The sequence below is a fragment of the Cryptomeria japonica genome, chromosome 7 (assembly GCF_030272615.1).
Source record: "Cryptomeria japonica chromosome 7, Sugi_1.0, whole genome shotgun sequence".
NCBI lineage: Eukaryota > Viridiplantae > Streptophyta > Pinopsida > Cupressales > Cupressaceae > Cryptomeria > Cryptomeria japonica.
In genome coordinates, this window is record NC_081411.1 from 739,769,157 (window position 1) to 739,791,343 (window position 22,187).

Below are 22,187 nucleotides of genomic sequence, written 5' to 3' on the forward strand. Positions count from 1 at the left end.
TGTGAAGGCCATCTATAATGTGTTGTTCAGTCATGGTGATTTAGGGTCATCATCTTCATATGTTATTGTTGGCAAATTTTGGATAATTGGAGTGTCTGGTCAAGATGTTCTTCTTTTTCTAGTTAGGTCAATGTATCCTAAACTCCAATTCCTTGTATTCTCTAAAGGTAATATGGGTTATATGATGCCTTTTGCGTGTACCCCCAAGCCGGTTAAGGCATCATAACCATGGTGTTGTAACATCTTAAAACCATTACCATATTGTTCTAAGGGGAGTCTGACATTTGTGTTGCTATTTACTAAGTTGTCATTAGTTTAATGCCCAAAGTCATTCTATATACTCTAATCGGTTAATACCACCAAAATGTCCAATCGGTAATTACTAAGGTGTTGGTAACACAGAAAGGCTAGTAACCGAGATGAGACACACTGAGTTGTCTACCGAGTAAAGTTCTATGTCTACCAAATAGCAAAGAAGGTATACCGAGTCAATCTGAACTGAGTGAAAACATGTTACCAGATTTAATGAACCTGGACACACATGTGAAACGTGTTACAAGATTCGAGAACATGGAACTGTTATTACATAGGAAATTGCATTTAAAGATCTTGTATGATTTTGAGGGAGTTTATCCAATTAAATAATTTTTATGTTTATTCATTCGATAAAACATGTTTGTATGATCAATGCATGAATAGATCGTTGTCTCAGAGATCTATATATACAAAATGATTTGAGTATCTAAAAAAGAGGGAAAAATGATGAGTTGAATATGAAAATCTTGAGAAAAGTTAAGATGTGAAGATTAACAGAGATATTTAGAGGTCACCGAGAAGGTTTTTCAAAGAATAGTTTAAGTGACAGAGTATACAGAAGTGGTCACCAAGTTGACTTATCAATTACCGAGGTATGATATGAGCAAGGTAATTTCATATTGAGCACATAGAGTCTACTATAACATTTCAAATGTAAAGTTGCAGAGATTTTGTAAAGATTTTGATTGAATTATTTTGAGTTGAGTTAGAAACCTCTAACAGGGTAAAAGACTCTAACAAAGTCTATAAATTGTAAAGCCTTTAACCAGGTACAACATTTTTGTAAAAGTGTTTGTAAAATCCTTTAGCAAGGTAGATCTAAAGATCTTTGTACTCCTAACAAGGTAAGCTATCAAAAATAGCTAAACATGTAGCTCTAACTGAGCAATCTTGATTATTGCAGTAGTGAAGTTGTGGGTGCCATCCCCATCGCAATTTTTCTCTCTAACCAAGAGTTTCTGCGTAACCAAAATCTTTTTGTTATGGAGTGAAATTTGTATGAATTTTATTTCTATGATTATGTTTCAGCATTATATATTATGAGATCGGCAGTATTCATTTTATGTTTAACAGTAAAATTGTTGTTCAAGAAAAGTTTTGAAGTACTGATTCACCCCTCCCCTCTCAGTACATTAGCTTTTCTAGTTGGACCTAATAATTGGTATCAGAGCTCTACTCTTGGTAAAGGATTTAACAACATAAAGAGAAAGATCCTATCAATGGAAGGCTACAAACAATCTCGCAGAATTGTGAATCTTCAAGAAGAATTGGATCATGCTAACCAAGTAATTGTAGATATGCAGAGACAAATGCAAAGATCACTGAAAGTCAGAAGAAGGTTGTCTGATGATTTACAGGACTCACAAGAACTGGTGGAACAAATTGAGACATCATCTGAGTACAACATATCAGAAGAGTCTAAAGAAATGATTGTAGAACTGAAAGAAAAGAATAAAGCACTGAATGAACAGCTAAAAGCAATGAGAAGGGAACATGAGTATTTCAACATACAAATGACTGAAAATCTTGATGCGTTGAGAAAAGCTGAAGATAATATTCGAAATGTAGAAAGAGAAAAACAACAACTAGAAGCAATGGCATCTGAAAAGAATGATGAAATATCAAGGATGACTGGAGTTCAACATAATCTGTCTGATCAATTAGGTTATGCACATCATGAAGCAAATCTAAAAGAAAATGAGAATCAAGCATTGAAACTTGAATTATCAAGATTGACCGATGAACTTGAAACATAAAAGAAGTCAAAAGAAACACTGAAGAAAAGTTATGAAGCATCAAGAATGTTGGATGAGCAACTAAACTTAAGATCACCTAAGAAATCTGTCAGACTCGGTTATAAAAGAAATAACTCTACCGAGAAAGGGATCAACACCACCGAGAAAGGAGAATCATCAAAGAAGGCTAGAAAAAAAGATAAGATGAAGGACAGGAAGCCTATTTGCAACTACTGTGGAAAACAAGGTCGTACTACCAACGTTTGCTGGATCAGAAAAGGTAAGCAATCGAATGTTACTAGGTTTGATGGTTATTGTTACAATTGCAATAAGTATGGTCACACATCTAAACAATGTAGGACAAAGTCTGTTAACAATTATTAGAAGGCAAAATTCAAGGGGTTTTGCAAAAATTGCAATAGATATGGACATAATACCGAGAAGTGTTGGTTTAAGAAGAAAAACTATATGTGGTCTCCACACCAAGCAAATGCTAGAAGCTATCGAACTCACACAGATCTCAATCGTCAATATACTACAATACCATGGGATTACAATACAAGGATATGGTGTGAATGTTGTGGAAGATATGGACATATAAGTGATAACTGTATGATAAGGTTTGGAATGAACAACCAGAGATCATAGAGAAATCCTGGAATGGCATGCTTTCATTGTCACAAAGTTGGACACTTGGCTAAAGAATGCAGAGATCAACCCATAAGAGATACTGAGGAGATAACAAGTAAACTACAGAAATTCTAGAAAAAGAAGGAAAATGTGTAAACCAATGAAGAAAGCACCTTACCTACCGAGTTAGGTGCATCTACTTCTAATTAATGAATAAAGGTATGAAGGGACTACATTCTCACAAGGTTAGATTTTAATAGTTCCTATTTAATCATATACTTAATTCCAAGATCTGCATAGCTAAGATGCAATAGCAAATTTGAAATATTATCTAGTCTTTTTGATTTACCAAGGAAGTCAATAAATACATTAAGCATGTCTAGTCAGTAAAAGCGTATAAGGGAGATAGTCGGTTTAGTGGAACCGAGTGCATTTAATGCTTAGTATACCTAACTACATGAAGCCCAATAAGGTCGAAAGGATGTATTTAAAGTACTTTGCGCAATCATTTTTCACTTACCAGTTTTCAAAGAGAAGAGCTAAGCAAATTAAAGGTGATCAAACATTTCCAGAAGCGAATTCAAGGTATTTAACACAATCTAAAACACATTTTCAAGCAAGTTAACCGATCAAAATTAGTTGTGAATATTTGCATTGTATTTACTAAGTTGGAAGCATTTTCTTGTTATTTGAAACCCTAAGCTATTCTGTAAGTAGAATTCCAAGTTTGACATGGCTCCCAAGGTGCAAAAACCCATGGTAGTTAAGACCATTGAGAAGCCATCAGTAAAATACACCTTACCTCCCAAAGTGGCATTCGAACCCGATGAGAAAAATGCATTCTCTCTTATTCCGGATAGGGTTCTATTGATAGAAGATGTCATATTTTATACTAAGTGTCATGTTGAAGAGCTAGGTCATATCAAAATTAAGGAAATGTATGATGAATTGTGCACCGATGGAATCCTATATAGCAAGTTTGAGCACATCAAAGTTAAGGGATTGACCGAAGCCCTAACCTATCCCTGAGTCTTCAAACCCCAATGGGTAAAATTTGTCTTGAGCAGAGTGCATGACGATTTCATGTGGTTAGAGGATCAACCTTTCAAGATCACCAAGGAGATTATTCACATAACAACCGAATACCCTATATTTGATCATGCCCGAGCACAAAAGATGATTTCACAAAAGGAATTGATAACATTAATCGGAGTTGAGTTTGATTGCAGAGGTCTTAAGTTGAACAATGTAACTGATGCAAAACTCAACTTTGCTATCAGAGTTATTGGTTATTGTTTCTTCCAGTCTGCAAGGGAAAACAATATACTATGTGCAGCTGTAGATTTGGCCTATAAAATTGTGAAAAAGGGTATGAAAATTGACTTATGTGAGGTGTTGTTGAAGAATATTTTTGAAAATCTCAACACAATAAGGAAACTGAAGAAGAATAATACTGCTAACACACTAAAGTTTGGGTCACTCTTAGTTTGTATGTTCTTCTATTTTTAGAAATTCTTTCCTTCAATCGGTAACATTGATTGGGAATTACACTGACCAATCACCCATCAGATAAATGATTTCATCAATCAGCTAGGTGATAATTTCAATGTGATAATGGATTATTACTTTAACAGTTTTAAGAAAAAAGATGCATAGCAAGTACAGGATCCCACCACAGCTAGTGGAAAAGTATAAGGATACCATCTATTTTGAGTTGGATACTGACTACTATTATGTTAATGTAGGAGAGCCTAGGACTCAATCTTTACCACCTATGGGTTATGAGATTGATTTTGACATTGCTCAACAGCAAATAGATGCCTTCTTAGCACTTCCAAGGCATTCTACCGAGATCAGGTATGGCACCTATGAAGAGGTAAAAGAAAAAGTAAAAATAAGCATTGTAGTACCTAAGGCTACTAGAAAAGCCACCAGAATGATAAAGGATTTAACTGAAAAGTTTGGAGAAGGTTCTACCTCCATTCCTACCAAGAGTGGTCAACTTTAAATTGAGGAAGATTCTGAAGCTCAAGAAGCAGCAATTACACTAAGAACTGAGTTGCCAAAAGGCAAAATTTTGAAAAGAAAGAAATAGGATACAACCAAGGTATCACCGACCCCGCCAATAAAGTGACCGATCACTAGATCATCTACTGTGTCACCCGGTAAGAGGCAAAAAAATGTTGAAATGCCTAAGGTTACAAAAACTTATAGAAAGAAGAACAAAAAACTAATTTTGGAAAGTGACACAGAGTCTGAAGATGCAAATAAATTTCAGATTGTAAAAAGCACTAAGGAAGATGTACATAGTGTTGATAATTTTTGTGCAAATTTAAAATAATATGGTGGATTTGGGTCATTTAGATATGTAAAGTATGACTCCAGAATAGAAGAAGAAAAGAGGTAAATAGAAGAGTCAGTAGTGTGTACACTTCTCAATATCCAAGTAGTTCCATTGGAAGTAACTGATTTTCTTCCAAAAGCACTATACTCTCATATTGACAATAAATGGAAATATGCTATGGACTTGGAGAAGTAGATTAGAGAAAGAGTTTTGATACATCTCTTTCCAGATATGTTGGTAGATGATATAGAAGATCATTTGAAAAACTCCCAAACAATTTTTCAAGTTAAGCAAAGGGCCTTGAAAATGATGAATGGCCTTTATCTTGAAGTAGAAAATGAAACTAAAGAAAAATGGCAAGAAATATTTAGAATTCAAATTGCAAAGCCTCAAGGTGAAGTGGAGATAGTTGACATCACCGAGCAAGATCCTACTTCAACTATTCAGTTAGATGAGGATGACATGGATAATGAGGCACGTGAAGAAGAAATGATAGAAGGGAATGCCTATGCCAAACTAGTATCAAGTGAATCAGTTTTGGAACAAGTTAAGTCCTATCCTTTGGTAACCCAACAAGTTTCAACCAAAAAACCTCAGGACACAGATCAAGGTAAAGAGGATCAAAAGTCTACACAAGGTGAATCTACCTCTCAAGCCACCGAGGAGCAAACTTCTCAAGCACCTACAAACACTGAAACTGTTGCCATTGAGACCCCAAGCAAATAAACACTGAAGGATACAACAAAGGCTATAGGAACCGTCAAAAGTGTTTCCTGCACCGAGCAACATACCAAGGAAGAACAAGCATCCAAATCTATTGTACTCATTCAACTGGTGAAGGCATCATCATCAAAAGAGAAGAAAGCAAAGAAGCACAGTTTCAAGATGGATCTGTCAAAACCTATCGTGTTGCTGAATGTTGACATTGCAAAATTGAAAGGGAAAGCACTAATAGAATTCAGTGAGCTTTGTAAGGCCAAAGCAGAGCAGGAAAAATGTATAGCTATTCAGAAGAAGAACCGAGTACTTCAAAAGGTTAAAGCATTATTGATAGACATGCTACCTAAAGCTACCATAAATAAAGATGCTGCCATCCATATGCAACTGGATGAACTACTCACTCAATTGGAAGCATTAATAGTAGAAGCATCAGAATACCTTAGCAAATTGAAAGAAAAAGAGCTAACTACCAAGATGATTGAAGAAGTGCAGAAAGCAATTACTATAGGTAAAATTAAGATTATTGGATTCATTGCTGAGTTGTCCCCTCAACTTAAGCATATTATTTATTTATTTCAGAAGTTATGTACATTCTCATTCTTTATCAAAGATATCAAGAATAAGACCAAAGTCATTGAAAAAGAGATTACTGATCTCTCAAATAAATTGACTACCGAGCCAAATTCTATTTAGAATTTTTATAGAAAGCTACAAACTCATATGGATCAACAGTTAGAACTTCGGAATGAAGAGCAAAAAATAAGGATGGATATCATGACTCTTCAGACATTATTTATTCCTCATTTATCATCAATCCAAGAGCAGATCAACTGAGCTACCCAATTCTCCACTCAGAATTCACTAATGGAAAGTGTCAAGGATACGCTTACCACCGCTCTCAAAGATGCTCGTACAAAGTATAAATCTATTTTTGACTAGTTTTGATGTGTAAGGAAGTTAAGTAGCGGAAACAACTTCCTACACTAACCTTGAGAGGAGGGTAATGCAAAACTTTTTCAGATCATTACAATAGTTACAGAAAATAGAAATAGATATAATAACATTCATACCACAACACAATGATTTATGTGGGGAAAACCCTTTCGGGAGAAAAACCCCACCCTCCAAAAGCAGCTCAATATTTTATTCAGCAATCAAAAACAGATTACAACATACTTGCAGAGCAAGCTCTTCGCAGGAGTACCACTAATCAGAGATTCAGAGGCAACTCAATAGCCATAGGACTCTTACACACAACCTCTATCTCACACACCTCATAAATAGGAGATACAATACAGGAAACCGTCAAACGGTATTACAAAACCATGGGCTAAAACCACCCAATAAGGTGTAGCCGACCTTATCTCCCTTCTAGATGCCCTATGACATGTTAAAGCACACATCAACATGTTTCGCTCCCTTTTATAGCTCATTTATGTATCCGATACAAATTATTTTTCCTATTTCAGGAGTACAAACTTTTGGAGGGCATAACTTGAGAACCGGGTGTCCGATTGACGAACCGTTTAAAGCGCCGAAAAGCTCACGAAGTGCTCTATCACCTCGTAACCAGCTGCACCAGTTATGGCCACTTTTCAGGGTGTTTCAGAGCCTCTAAAGCCTCCAAAATTAAGTTTAAACATTTTATCGCACCCCTCCAAGACGAAAACTTTAATATCTTCAAAACTAGCTGTGACCTTGCGACGCAACTTTACCGGAATGCTTATCTAGCCAACCAGAAGCTTTAGGGAGAGTTTCGCACCATTTTGTGCTCAAATGAAAACTTACTATAAATAGTAACCTCACAGAAATGCAAGGTTGAGACACCATTTTTCCCAACAAATCTCCCACTTGTCGAACACCTTGCAGGAGCGGAAGGGAATGTCAACACAATGAATCAATTGCTAGGGGCCATAAGGCCCATAGACTCTGAACACCATCTGAACTTCTCTATGCTCATAGCCTTAGTTAAAGCATCTGCAACATTCATCAAAGTTTCCACCTTAACCAGCTTCACCCTACCATCTTCGACCATATCTCTAACAAAATGATACTGAACATCAATATGTTTGGTCCAGGCATGAAATGTCAAGTTCTTAGCTAGGCTAATTGCACTCTGACTATCACAGTAAACTATCACTGTACCTTGCTTTATTCCAATATCCGAACATAGTCTCTTAAGCCAAATGGCCTCTTTCCAAGCATGAGTAGTTGCCATATACTCTGCTTCAGTAGTGGATAAAGCAACCACAGCCTGTCGCTTACTCATCCAACTAATTGCACCACCAAACAAAGTAAACACATAAGCACTGGTGGATCTTCTGCTATCAATATCACCTGCCCAATTTGAATCCACATAACCATGGATATCAAGGGAAGTCATGTTCCCAACTGAATTACCATGATAACACAAAGAATACTCTGAAGTACCCTTCAAATATCTGAAGACTCTTTTGACTGCATCCCAATGAACTCTACCAGGATTAGACATATATCTAGAAAGTACTCCCACTGCTTGGGCAATATCTGGTCTAGTACAGACCATAGCATACATCAAGCTTCCAACCGCACTCTGGTAAGGCACTCTGCTCATGTCTTCCATCTCCAATGGGGATGTAGGACAATCTGAAACAGATAGTTTCGTTCCAACTGTAAAAGGAATACTCAATGGTCTACAACTCTGCATGTTGAACCTCTGTAACACTGAATTCACATACTTACTCTGACCTAGCCATAGCTTTCTGTTCACCCTATCTCTTCTAATTTCCATCCCAAGAATGTGCTTTGCTGCACCAAGATCTTTCATTTCAAATTTAGCAGCGAGCTAAGACTTCAGTTCTGAAATCATACCTTTCCCTTTACCAATGAATAACATATCATCAACATACAATGCAATGAATAAGAAATGATCACCATCAGATTTATAATAAACACAGTGATCTGATTTAGAATGTTCAAATCCCAAACTCAACACATATGTATCAAATTTCTGGTACCACATCCTAGGACTTTATTTGAGGCCATACAAAGATTTCTTCAATTTATAGACCAAATTACTTTTGCCTTTCACCACATAGTGCTCCGGCTGTGTCATATAAATATCTTCTTCCAAATCACCATGAAGGAAAGCAGTTTTCACATCCATTTGTTCAACCTCTAAATCATAAGCAGTAGCAATAGAAAGCAAAAATCTAATAAACGTCATTTTTGCAATAGGAGAAAATATCTCACCGTAATCAACACCCTCAACCTGAGAGTAGCCTTTTGCAACCAACTTTGCTTTATACTTCTCAATGCTTCCATCTGAACCAATCTTTTTCTTGAACACCCATTTACAACCAACAGGTTTTCGTCCTTCAGGCAATGGTACAAGATCCCATGTATCATTCTTTTTCAAAGCTGCCATTTCTTCCTCCATAGCAATCTTCCAAGATTCTGCATCATTCATACCTAATGCCTCTTCTATAGATTTCGATTCATCCACACTAGTATTCAGAGCAAAAATACATCTCCAATCATTAGGTGAATACCTTTCAGGTGGTTGTCTATGTCTTGTAGACCTTCGAACAACCTAAGTTGGAGGTTCTTCCTCCTCTTCTGAAGATTTAGAGCTAGACGAGCTCTCCTCAAATTCTTGCCTATCTAGGGGTCTCGATTCAACTTTTCAAGTGTAGAAGGAAGTTGAATCACATCTTCTTTTTTAGTCTGTTCTGGCTGCAATGTAACAGAAGGAGACTTAATTTCTCTAAAAATAACACTTCTACTGTGAATTACCTTTTGTGCAACAGGGTCCCAAAGCTTGTATCCTTTCACACCATAACTATACCCGATGAAGATACATTTCACAGCCTTGTTCTCCAACTTTGTTCGCTTCTCCTTTGGCACATGTGCATATGCCTCGCGACCAAAAACTCTAAGATGTCTCAATGAAGGCTTGTGACCTGACCATGCTTCCATAGGCGTTTTATCAACAAGAGCTGATGTAGGAGACCTGTTAATTAGGTAGCAAGCAGTGGCAACAGCTTCAGCCCAAAACTTTTGTTCGAGACTAGCACCACTCAACATACTCCTAGCCTTCTCCATCAGTGTCCTGTTCATTCTTTCTGCAACTCCATTCTGCTGTGGAGAATACGGAGTTGTCTTCTGCCCGTTAATTCCACAGTCTTTACATAATCTATCAAAATCATTAGAGCAAAACTCACCGCCATTATCAGTTCTCAAACATTTTATTTTCTTTCCAGTCTGCAACTCAACCATTGCTTTAAATTCTTTAAAATGACTAAAAACTTCAGATTTACTCTTTAGAAAATAAACCCATGTCCTTCTACTAAAATCATCAATAAATGAAACATAATATATGGATTTCCCAATCGAAGAGACATCTACTGGACCAAACACATCAGAATGGATAAGATCCAAAACACCACAAGTTTTATGAGAACTCGAGTAAAACTGAACACGGTTTTGTTTTCCATAAATGCAATGCTCACAGAAATCAAAGTCAAGATTACAGTCATTCAAACCTTCAACAAGGTTTTTATTTTTCAAGGTCCTTAGACCCTTTTCTCCAATGTGGCCAAGTCTCTGGTGCCATAACATAGTCTTCTCTGCAGGTAACTTTGCTTCAGATGAAAGAGCACCCTTAGGTACCCAAAAACCATTTCCATCTGCTGAAGGTGAAACCTTCAAATCTTCCAGTGAAGTATCCGCAGATTTACTTTTTACAGAAGTGCTATTACACTCAACAGTGTATGCTTCAAGCTTATACAAAGTGCCAAACCTGACACCTCTAGCAACTACCATAGCACCCTTAATCATCTTACATCCTGCTTCAGAAAAGACTACCTGCACACCCGCATCTATCAGTTTGCTCACAGATAACAGGTTTCATTTTAATCCAGGGATATGCAGCACACCATTAATCCTTTTTATTCTACCATCAGAAAACCTGATTCTAACTTTACCTCGACCAACAATGTCTAGATGTGAATCATCACCCAAGTACACCTTACCTCCATTAAATCCTTCATATTCAGAAAACCAATCTCTATTGGAAGTCATATGAAAAGATGCACCTGAGTCAATTAGCCAGGCATCATTACCTGCATGAGTCACCAAAGCCGTAATAAAGGCATCGCCATCTTCCTTGTCGGACTCAGAATCAGAATCGAACTTTTTCTTTTTCTTCTTCTTCTTTTCTTCTTTGCAGTCCTTACAGATGTGACCCGGTTTACCGCAGTTCCAGCAAATGACTTTGGACTTTCTAGGAGATTTTGATCTCCCTTTGGATTTGGACTTGTCGCGCTTCTCATTCTTCTTGCCTTTCTCCTTAGGTCTTCCACGAACGGTTAGGGCTTCCTTTGAACTGATGGATACCTTCCTTCGCATCTCTTCACCGAGTAGGGCACCCACCACGTCTTCAAATTTCAAAACAATAGAAGTACTACCGATAGCCATAACAAGAGAATCCCACGAATCAGGCAAAGAACAAAGCAAGATCTGACATTTCTCCTCCTCGTCCATCTTAACACCAACGGATACTAATTGAGCCACCAACATATTGAATGCTTCCAGGTGGTCTGCAATTCATCCACCCTCTTCCATCTTCAAGGAATACAATTTCTTTCTTAAGAAAATTTGATTTAATAAAGATTTCACTTGATACATCTCACCAAGCTTAGTCCATAGCTTCTTTGCAGAGTTCTCTTCATGGACATTGATTAGAATAGAGTCTGCCAGGCACAGTCTGATTAGACCCTTGGATTTTCGGTCCATAACATCATATTGAGCTGCCGTAGTAGGATCTGAGGGCCTTTGGACATTCGCATCAACAGCATCCCAAAGATCTCGATCTATTAGCAGATCTTCCATCTTCAGCTTCCACATCTCAAAATTACTTCCATTAAATTTCTCCACCTCTATTCTCCCTGACGAACTCGCCATCTGAATATTCCTGCAACAAGATCAAAAAGTGTCTTCTGCACAAGCTCCCACTCAAATCTGGATTAGTTCAAAAAACCCAACTGCCCACAATTGAAACCAAAGGTGATCAAGCTCTGATACCACTTGTAAGGAAGTTAAGTAGTGGAAACAACTTCCTACACTAACCTTGAGAGGAGGGTAATGCAAAACTTTTTCAGATCATTACAACAGTTACAGAAAATAGAAATAGATATAATAACATTCATACCACAACACAATGATTTACGTGGGGAAAACCCTTTCGGGAGAAAAACCCCACCCTCCAAAAGCAGCTCAATATTTTATTTAGCAATCAAAAACAGATTACAACATACTTGCAGAGCAAGCTCTTCGCAGGAGTACCACTAATCAGAGATTCAGAGGCAACTCAATAGCCATAGGACTCTTACACACAACCTCTATCTCACACACCTCATAAATAGGAGATACAATACAGGAAACCGTCAAACGGTATTACAAAACCATGGGCTAAAACCACCCAATAAGGTGTAGCCGACCTTATCTCCCTTCTAGATGCCCTATGACATGTTAAAGCACACATCAACATGTGTCGCTCCCTTTTACAGCTCATTTATGTATCCGATACAAATTATTTTTCCTATTTCAGGAGTACAAACTTTCGGAGGCCATAACTTGAGAACCGGGTGTCCGATTGACGAACCGTTTGAAGCACCGAAAAGCTCGTGAAGTGATCTATCACCTTGTAACCCACTGCGCCGGTTATGGCCACTTTTCAGGGCGTTTTGGAGCCTCTAAATCCTCCAAAATTAAGTTTAAACATTTTATCGCACCCCTCCAAGATGAAAACTTTAATATCTTCAAAACTAGCTATGACCTTGCGACGCAACTTTACCGGAATGCTTATCTAGCCAACCAGAAGCTTCAGGGAGAGTTTCGCACCATTTCGTGCTCAAATGAAAACTTACTATAAATAGTAACCTCGCATAAATGCAAGGTTGAGACACCATTTTTCCCAACATGATGTTTGTCAAAAAGGGAGAGTGTACCGAGTATATAGAGTATCTAAGTGTACAGAGTATCTGAGTGTACAGTTGAAATTGACAGGGGGAGCATAGAACATCAGGAGCATGAAATACAGAGTATAGATCATCAAGTTGTTCAACATATTGATAAGGGGAGTATGTAATTGAGTATGTATTTGAACAAATGTATATACTGTCATTTCAGTTTATTTTGTAAGTATATAGATTTTGTATTATGACTTTGAAAGGAGTTTTGTCAAGCATAGCAAACTAATGTCAAAAGGGGATATTGTTTCTATTTACTAAGTTGTCATTAGTTTTATGCCCAAAGTCATTCTATATACTCTAGTCGGTAATTACTAAGGTGTCGGTTACAGAGAAAGGCTAGTCATCGAGATGAGACACATCGAGCTGTCTACTAAGTAAAGTTCTATGTCTACCAAGAAGCAAAGAAGGTATACCATGTCAATTTGAACTGAGTGAAAATGTGTTACCAAATTCAATGAACCTGGACACACATGTGAAACATGTTACAAGATTTGAGAACATGGAACCGTTATTACATAGGAAATTGCATTTAAAGATCTTGTATGATTTTGAGGGAGTTTATCCAATGAAATAATTTCAATGTTTATTCATTCGATAAAACATGTTTGTATGATCAATGCATGAATAGATCATCATCTCAAAGATCTATATATACAAAATGATTTGAGTATCTAACAAGAGGGAAAAATAATGAGTTGAATATGAAAATCTTGAGAAAAGTTAAGATGTGAATATTAACAGAGATATTCATAGGTCACCGAGAAGGTTTTCCAAAGAACAGTTTAAGTGACAAAGTATACAGAAGTGATCACCGAGTTGACTTATCAATTACCTAGGTATGCTATGAGCAAGGTAATTTCATATTGAGCATATAGAGTCTTCCATAACATTTCAGATGTAAAGTTGCAGATATTTTGTAAAGATTTTGATTGAATTATTTTGAGTTGAGTTAGAAACCTCTAACAGGGTAAAAGACTCTAACAAAGTCTATAAATTGTAAATCCTTTAACCAAGTACAACCTTTTTATAAAAGTGTTTGTAAAATCCTTTAGCAAGGTATATCTAAAGATCTTTGTACTCCTAACAAGGTAAGCTATCAGAAATAGCTAAACATGTAGCTCTAACTGAGCAATCTTGATTATTGCAGTAGTGAAATTGTGGGTGCCATCCCTATCGCAATTTTTCTCTCTAACCAAGAGTTTCTGCGTAACCAAAATCTTTTTGTTATGGAGTGAAATTTGTATGAATTTTATTTCTATGATTATGTTTCAGCATTATATATTATGAGATCGGCAGTATTCATTTTATGTTTAACAGTAAAATTGTTGTTCAAGAAAAGTTTTGAAGTATTCATTCACCCCTCCCCTCTCAGTACATTAGCTTTCCTAGTTGGACCTAACAATTTGGAGTGTCATTTTATTCTTTCTATAACCATCCATTGACATCTTCATCTAGAAATTCTTCAGTAAGCTCTCCCCATCTGATGAAGGAACAAGAATCTAAGAATTTGAGAATTTCTTTTCCTTTGTCTTTGTTTGTTAGATTTGGTAATGCTCTCCCAAAAGATATTGGAGATAATTGCCATACTGGTAATGTTCTGGAATATGAATACTCACCACACCCTTCATCTTTGATTTGGAGAGGTGGTGATGTAGGTGTGTGAGATGATGATGCTAGTGTTTCTGCAATTTTCAAGGATTCCATTTGTATGTGGAGTGGATCTTCTTGATTGATGGGGACTTGATTATCTCTGCTTTCCCTTAAGTAATTGTAGTGCTGAAAAGGGGTTGGATTACCATGTATTGTGATCTCAATGGCATTATAAGGGAACTTAACACATTGGTGAAAAGTGGATGGCACTGTCTGCATAGTATGTATCCATGGGCGCCCTAGTAGAATTTGTACCCCAATTCTCTATCTAAAAATTGAAAGGTGATGTCTGTGGTGACCGGTCCTACTTGTATTGGTAAGGTTACTACACCCTTAGTGGGGAGTTCCTCGTCATCATAAGCCTTGATGTTGATTATTTTTATAGGATTAATATGAAGGTGTGAGTAACCCAAATCTTTTATCAAATGTAAATTATATATATTGAGTTTAGCTCCACCATCTACTAGCACTCTTCTGACCTTCTTTTTGCATACAAACACTTCTATATATAGTGGATCATTGTGCATAGGCCTATCTATGGGTACAAACTACTCTTTGAATGCTACCTTGGAAGCTGCTAGATTTCCAACCATTGACTGGAATGCATTTTCATCTATGTCTTGGGCTACAACAGAGTTGTAATGCCTTATCAAGAATTGCTTTGTGATCTAGTGAGATGTGAAGCAATTCAAATAATAAAATTTGAGTCAGGTTTCTCTTTATTTGATCAACCATATTATAATTGCTAGTTTATGGAGAAGGAATAGGTGGTACCCCCTATAAAGTAACCTTGGATCTATGAGTGAAAACTGCACAGTCTCAGTTTCTTGGATTAACTGTAATTGTGGCCACTATCTCATCCTTTGCACTGATTGCATTAATTGTATAATCATATGCCACATTGGTATATTTTGCAGTGTTATTTTGTGCACTTGAACTAGAAGTTTTCCCTTTGTCATGATTAACAAAAGGATCTTTGAATATGGTGTGGTCTATATTAGTTTATCCCTTGTTGTCATACATGGCGATATCCACTTGATCAATGAGGTATTGTATCAAATTCTTAAGTTTGTAACAACTTGTTGTTTTGTGGCCTTTGGAACAGTGGTATTCACAAAAATCATTATCATTCCACGAAGAAGGTTTGAATGGACCTAGCTCATATGGTCTGACTTTTGGTAGAGTAATATCATTATTTTGTATGAAATTCTTAAGAGATGACTTAATTGAATCTCCTAGGGGTGTGAAGTTCCTTCAAGGTGCACTGATCCTTGGAGGTCTTTGATTGTTGGACTGAACTGCATTGGTACTTGCATTGTTGGTTTGAGGTTGATTTCTATTGAAAGAATCAACTCGCCCTTGAAGTTATACCACTAGTTGCGCTTTGTTGACAACACAAGCATCTTCAACCCAATCACTTGTGACATTCTTGTTTTTAGACCGAAATTTTGGTTTTTCATTACTTGCACTATAGGTTGGTCCATTATCTTTATGGTGCTTCAATATTCCTTGTTCCAACAAGCCCTTTTCATACTTTATACCCTTTTTTTGTGATCTCTTTGAAGGTACTCAAACATTGAATTTGTAATGGATATTTGACTTGAGGAATGAGATTCTCAATAAATATGTCCACTTGCTCAACCTTTGGAATATGGCTAAGACATTTTTGGTATAATGATCTCCATATTTGTAATAATGAAGCAAATTGTTCACCTTCCTTTTGTTTGGTTGCACATAAATCCATTAAGGTAACTAGATTATCTATGTTATGTAAAACATTTGTGATATGCTGCTCAGCCAACTCACCCCATGAACCAATATTAGGTGGTAAATGTGAAAACCATTTTAATGTCATCCCTCCAAAACTTTTGGGAAAGAGGCGCATCAATTGTGTGTCTTCATGTGCCACTTCGATACGTGCTATGAAGAATTCTTGAACATGATCTCTGGGATCACCATTTCCTCTATACTTGTCAAACTTTGGAGTTTCGAAATGTGGCAAAAAAAGTGGCATATATAGAGTGTTATCAAAGGGATAAGGATGGAGATATTCCATAGTATAGCTCTTCTTATCATTCATTGTTTGCAAGCTTGTCATTTGACTTTAAAAATTCTCTACTTGCTAAGCCAAGATCTCTATTTGGGTCAAAGGTGCATCGACCCTCTAGGTATTTCACACAAAAGAAATGGTGTTTGAGTATCTTGGAGCTTGTTGGAATGTTGACTAACCATGTAATTGTGTGCCATGAGTTCTACTAGGTGGTGTGAAATATGCAAATTGCACACTAATATTCGGTTGACTTGAGCTATACATCCTAGTGCAGGGGCACCTCATGACCAAGACAATGAAGGCCTAAAGGTCACACATGAATAAGAATGTGATCTTTCTACCTTTGTAATAGGATAGTTTAGTTTGTTTGATCTTTTTAATAAACACCACTTTGTTACCCAATGACATGGATTTGGCAAGATGATAATCCACCATGGGCATATGGGCCTAGGGGTATTTAGTTAAATATTTAATAGGTGTTTTATGTGTTGGAGGTGTCTTAGGAGGTTTAAGACATGTTCGAACAACTCTAATTCTGCAAGCTCAACATGAGTCTAAGTTGCTAATGCAACCATGACAACTTTTCATGACAACTTTTGGTTACAAAGAGAAACTTCTTCCCAATGGTCATCTTAGTTTAGAAAGTGGTTGATAACCATTGAGGAAGGCATAAAATGTTGATTCCAATCATCATTGAGGGTGTTGAAGAGTTTTGTAAACATTTGGCATTATTGAAGCAATAAAATTCTTAGAATTTCCTACAATTTGGCTATTCTAAATAGTGTACCATACTGTACGAACATCTTGGGATTATAAAACTAGTGGGATGTGGTAGACTGACCAATCACATTTCATATTCATCAATTCTAAGGTCTTAACTCATTAAGACAAGGGAGAAACCTGCAATTTTCTAGAAGGTGTTTGGATTTGACAGTCCTACCTAGGGTTTCACAAAGAAATGGCATAATCTTGCTAATCCTTCTTTGGTTGTCCATGGTGCTAGAGGATATGCAAGTATGACTAATGTATTTTAAGATTTTGGAATACTTTTGCAGGTTTGGACTGGTTGGAGGCAAAGGTTTGATGCATTAAGGTGGGCAACTCCATGTGGCCACCGTGCAAATCCAAGCAAATAGGTTCCACATCAGGTGTTAGGGGTTTGATCACTATCTAAAACTTAGGGATGGATGGTTTTATCATTTCCTAAGAGTATCCCTTGTGTTTTTTTGGCTAGATAGGGCTTTTACCTAACCTTCCCTTCATAAATTAGGCCTAATTGGGGCTATTAGGTCTCCTAGCCAAGATAGGGTTTGGATCCTTGTATTCCTGAATAGTTGGAACCCCTTTGATATGTTTTGTAAATTATTAAAGGGTATCCAAATATGGGATTATTTGTTTGAGGCCTTTGAAGAAATAAGGAGTTAACTGAGAGAAACCAGTCTGGAAAGTCTACTAGGATTAGTAGGCCTTCTTGTAGCAACTGTCACAAACCACTGTAGGGGACCTAAATTGGTGAATGGATGGAGTCTTTCTAACCTAGGGGACTTCAAGCCAAACCCTAGATAGGCATTGGTGACTTGGGAAGAGGACCAACCCTAGTTAGGCTATAGGGTCCTTAAGAATCACTAGAAATGCTTGTGAGGAAGCATATAGGGTGGAAATGATATGGGATCTATCAAACTAAATCTTTCTTAACCCCATAAAGTTTTTTGTGGTTTCTAAAGTCTTTGGTTTTTTCTTTGACTAAAAGAACCTACACTATACCTATACTAGGGCTCTACATCAAATTGGTATCAGAGTGGATGAGGAATACTTTTGGGAAGGATAATAGTATATGTCAGTAGAAGAATCAGAGGGTGAGGCTAGGAACATGCCTCCAAAGGTGACAAATGTGGAACTTTCCAAGATGGTGCAAGAAAAAAGAGAAGAGAATGATCTACTTAGGAAGTTGATAGGAAACTTGGAAGGAAGACTAGGAAGAGGAGGACTCGATAGCTCAAAGGAAATGGGAGAAGAAGAGGAGAACCCACAAGGGCAGGAAGAAGAGGAAGTTCCCACCTAGTCAATGCCTTGAAGTCTATGGAGAGGAGAACCATGGACCAGAAGTCAAATCTTCCTATTTTTTAGTGGGAAGATGGATGCCAATGGAGTGATGGACTAGATAAAGTCCTTGAACAACTTCTTTGAATGTGAAGACATTGCTGACAATCAAAAGGTGAAGATTGCCAAGTCAAAAATGCAAGGAGCAGCCTTGACATGGTGGAATTTTGTGCAAGGGGAAAGAGTGAAAGAGGCAAGAGGAATGATCACCTCTTGGAAGAAGATGATTGGAAAGATCAAGGGAGTATATGTACCTGAGGACTATGAGGTCCAATTGCATAGGAGAAGGCATAATCTCAGATAGAAAGAGATGGATGTGTGTGCCTACACTGAAGAATTTCATAAATTGAGTATAAAGTCCAAGAAGATTGAAGATGAAAGTGAAAGAGTTGCAAGGTATCTAAGGCCTAGGGTGGAAGAGAAATTGAACCTCTTGTGCCCTGACACTATTCATAAATACTATCAACTAGAATTAAAGGTGGAGGAAAAGCTTAAAAGAAGATAATAGAAGAGCAGTAGGGGAAGGGGTAAGCAATCAAGAGGAAGGGGCAACTTCAAAGGAAGAGGATCAAATTTTGAGTTCCAAGGAGAGAGCAGTCAAGACTCCTCAAGGAATGACAGTAACAATAAAGGAAACTTCAAAGGGAGAAGGCCTCATTTTAGAGTTAGATCATCAAGAAGAGGAGTAGGATCAATAAAGTGTTTCAACTGCAACCAAGAGGGACACATTTCCAGTAGATGCCCAAAGAAGATGGGGTCTAGTTCCCAAGGAGAAAGGAGAACCAACCTAACCCAAGAATCAGATTTCCAAGGTGTGAGTAAACCTGATTCATATGGTTATCTAGAGATAAGAGAGGCATTAATGTTGATAAGAACCCTCTTGAAGGTACCAACCCCTATGGAGCCATCTCAGATGAAGTCTATCTTCCACATAACTTGCCAATCAGAAGGAAAGGTATGTAAAGTTTTGATTGACTCAGGGTCTACTGAGAATTTTGTGTCAATAGAAATCATAGAGAAGGGTACCCCATCCATACCCCTATAAGGTGTCTTGGATCACAAAGGGGCAACAAACACTTGTAGAGGAGCAGTCATGGGTGGAATTCCAAATAGGTGCATATAAGGATAATATTTTGTTTGATGTTGTTAACATGGATGCTTATCACCTCTTGTTTTGAGGGCCATGGCAGTATGACCTCAAAGTATATCATGATGGTTTTAGGAATACCTACTCAATCACAAAGAATGGAAAGGTCATAGAGCTACGGCCCCTAATTGAAAACAATGATGAAAAAAAAGAAAATGAGTCCAAAGTGATGGTGATGGAAGGGAAACAATTCCTCATGGAGATAAAGATGGAAGAAGGGATATGTTTTGCTTTGCTTCCAATACCAATCTCAAAGGAGAAGCCTGCTATAGATGAGAGGGCAGAAGGGAAGGAAAAGGATCTCAATCTAGAAGTAAAGGAGATCATTGATAGTTACAAAGGAATAGTTGCAGATTGAGTGCCAAGGACTTTTCCGCCAATGAGAGGGATCATTCACTATATTGACTTAATCCCAAGGGCTACATTTCCTAACAAGCCTACATACAAACTCACACCACAACAAAATGAGGAGATGGCATAGCAAATTCAAGAGTTGCTAGATTCTGATCTGATTGGAAAAAGCCTTAGCCCATGTGCAGTCCCTGTTGTTTTCACACCCAAGAAATATGGAAAATGGAGGCTTTGTACTGATTCAAGAGCTCTCAAAAAAATCACCATAAGGTATATATTTCCAATTCCTAGGATAGAATATCTTCTTGATTGTTTGGGGGGTGCAAAATATTTCTCTAAAATTGATTTAAAGAGTGGATACCACCAAATTAGAATTAGGCCTAGTGATGAGTGGAAAACAACCTTGAAAACAAACGAAGGGTTGTATGAGTGGAAGGTTATGCCATAGGAAAGGAGTAGCCAACAAAGTGGCTGATGCACTAAGTAGAAGGGTGCTAACTATATATGAAATCCAATTAGAAAGAATTGGGATTAATGCATTGAAAGATATGTATGTTGTAGATGAGGACTTCAAGAAGATTTACAAGGTAATTACTAAATTTGATGAAAGATATCATGTGGAATTTTCTGATTTTCTGATCCAAGATGGACTTATCTTAAAAGGTGGGCAATTTTGCATACCAAGGTGCTCAATGAGGACTAATATCATTAAGGAAAAGTATAGTGGGGCTATGATAGGTCATTTTGGCTTGGAAAAGACACTTGAAATCATGAAGAGGCACTACATTTGGCCCAAATTGCAGGTTGATGTAAGAAAGTTTGTAGATGCATGCACTATTTGCCAAAAGGAAAAAGGAAGAAGCACTAATGTTGGCCTCTATCAAGCCTTACCCATTCCTTCAAGACCTTGGGAAAGTGTGAATGGATTTTTTGATGGGTTTACCTTGGACATAAAAGTAGTTTGATAGTGTATTTGTGGTAGTGGATAGGTTTAGTAAAATGGCACATTTCTTGCTATGTAAATCCACTAGTGATGCATCTTACATAATAGATTTGTTTTTCAAAGAAGTAGCAAGGATTCATGGAATTCCATTGAATATAGTGTCTAACAGGGATGTCAAATTTGTTGGCCATTTTTTGGAGAACTTTGTGGAGGAAACTTTGCACTAACCTATCCTTTTCGTCAACCTATCATCTACAAACAAATGGGCAGACATAAGTGGTAAATAGATCATTGGGAAACTTGTTGAGATGCCTTACAAGACAACATAGGGAAAAATGGGATTCAATCTTGTCCTAGGCTAAGTTTGCCTACAATGACACTGTAAATAGAAGCATAAGGAAGTCACTCTTTTAGATTGTGTATGGGTTACATCCATGAAGGGTATTGGAGTTGAGAAAACTATCCCATAGAGACCCCATAAGTGTAGATGGAGAGAGGTTTATTGAAGCCATACAGGAAGTCCATGAGTAGGTCAAAATGAAACTTCAAAAGTCATCAGACAAGTACAAAGAACATGCAGATTAGAAAAGGAGAGAATTACAATTTCAGGTTGGAAATTTGGTTTGGGAAAATTTGAAGAAGGAAATGTTGCCCAAGGGTAAGCATAGTAAGCTCACACAAAGGAAAGTGGGATGATGCTGAATCTTGAAGAAGTTTGGTAACAATGCCTATGAAATTCAATTACCACCTGACCTTGGCATATCTCCTATTTTTAATGTTTGTGATCTAACTCCTTTTAAAGGTGATTCTAATGCAGGTAACTCATAGCAGGTCATAGAAGATGTCGCAGATGTAGATATTTGAAAACATGAGCCACCTAAACTTGATAAAGTGTTGGACACCAAAGTTGTAAAGAAGACCAAGAGAAAGCAGTACAAACAATACTTGGTCAAATGGAAAGGAAAACCAGACTCAAAATCTATTTGGTTTGATGAAGATCAGATCAAGAAGCATGGCACTACATTACATGAGCTCATCTCAAGTGGACTTGAGATTCATTCACCCTAGGAGTATGGTGAAGGGGCACCTCATGACCAATACAATGAAATCCTAAAGGTCACACATGCATAAGAATGTGATCTTTCTACCTTTGTAATAGGAGAGTTTAGTTTGTTTGATCTTTGTAAT